We start from the raw sequence: 1,960 nt of genomic DNA, 5'->3' as shown, positions 1-1,960 counted from the left end.
GGGGCACTACCATGAATTAACAGGAGCACTGAGGGATATTTTAAAATTTCTAGGAAAACAGAGTGACATCTATTGGGCACCATGCAAGTTACAACTACTAACATGGGAGCTTACTATTTAATACATGAAGCTGTTAGCTTTGTGCTTGGTTTTTATTTAACTTAGGTGTTTTGTGGAAAAAAAACAAAAACCTGAGACACTAAAGTTGTCATGAACTCAGAGATTTTGAGAACCACTGTTTTATACATAATTTCAGTACAATGTGCAGTGAAGCCTCAAACTTCATAGTGAAGCATGCCAAGATCAATTTTTAAAGAAAGCATATATAATTTTAAAAATTATTTATTTCATAGATAACTGCAATTTATTACAAAAAAAGATAAAATGACTTAATGTACATATGCCAAAAAACAGAAGAAATTATAGAGATGTATCTTTATGATATCTATGTAAAGGAAAATTTTATAAAGAGGTTACTAAAGATGCTGACTATAAAATTTAAAAGTGTTAACTTCAATACAATAAAAGTTAAAACTTTCATCCATCATAAGACATGAAGTAGAAAATATACAACAAAGTGATACAGATATTTTCAGTAATATAATAATTAGTATCTAAACCATATAAAATTCTTATAAATTAATGAGAAAAGCAATCCAATAGGAAAAATGGGAGGGCAAAACAATAAGCAAGCATTTCAACAAAAGCAAATTATAAATGGTTAAAAAAGAAACAATTTTTAAACAGAGAAAATGCAAATTAAAAGCACACAGATTTTATTTTATGCCATTTGATGGGCAAAAATTATTGTTCGATCACACTAACCTTTGGCAGGATAAGCAACTCTGTGGGCATCAGTATACTCACACCGGTAGGATAAATAGGTACAATTACTTTGAAAAATGATTTGGCATTATCTTGTAAATTCGAGCATGCGACAATCTTATAACCCAGCAATTTCTTCTATTTTTTTACCTTAGAATAACTCACACACATGCCTCAAGAAAGTATACAAAATAAAATTTAAAACAGCATTATTTTTGTAACAGCAAAAACAGAAATAGCAGAATATCTATAGACAAGGGAGTCAATAAACAAATTGAAATTTATATAGTCGAATGTCAAAGAGTTTAACAATAAACAAATTATACCTGCCCAACACATTACTGAATTTTAGAACCATAATGTTAAGTTAAAAAAAGCAAAACACAAATAATACAACTACAATATATTAGTTAAAAAGCTTAAAACAAGGAAAGCTATATAATCTTATGCAGACATATGATAAAACAAAAATTTTGAAAGCAGAAGAAAAAAACACACAATTCGGGAAAGATGTTGCAGGGGGAGATTCAAGTGTTACTGTTTTAGTTTTTAAATTAGATGATGACTTTATGGGTGCCTTTGTATTATTATTGTTATGCTTTACATTTATATATGCATTAGAATAAGTTTTTGCATTTTAAAATATTTATAATACATGGAAACATATGCATGTTTTCATTCAGTCTTCACTAACATGCTGAGAACTAGTTAAATTCCATACTACTGAAAAAGAAACAAATGCTAAGAATCACTTACCCATGTCGCTCATCCAATTAGAATCAAATTGAAATTAATACCTTTCCAGTGTTCATATCACTTTGCAATGAACATCTTTTTTCTCAGAAATGGCAGAACATAAGAGGGATCTGATAACATGAGGTTTTCCCCAGACTACTTAGTGGAATTGGTTTAATGCCATAATGGGCTCATACAAACATCATTTTAATTAATTTTGAACATGACTCAGAAATATAAATCTTTTATTTATTTATTTTTAGTGTGGCAAGTGGGAAGGGGAATGATGTTGAGTTTGTTCCATTTAGCTCCACAGGTAGGTTCATGAGCCATTCCTTTCTGCCGTCACTGGTGGAATAGGAACATAGGCTCACTCTTTATCTCAGATACTTGCCAATAT

This window comes from Macaca fascicularis, chromosome 12 (assembly GCF_037993035.2).
Source record: "Macaca fascicularis isolate 582-1 chromosome 12, T2T-MFA8v1.1".
Classification (NCBI taxonomy): domain Eukaryota; kingdom Metazoa; phylum Chordata; class Mammalia; order Primates; family Cercopithecidae; genus Macaca; species Macaca fascicularis.
The sequence above is the reverse complement of the archived record's forward strand: the minus strand, read 5'-3'. Positions refer to the sequence as shown.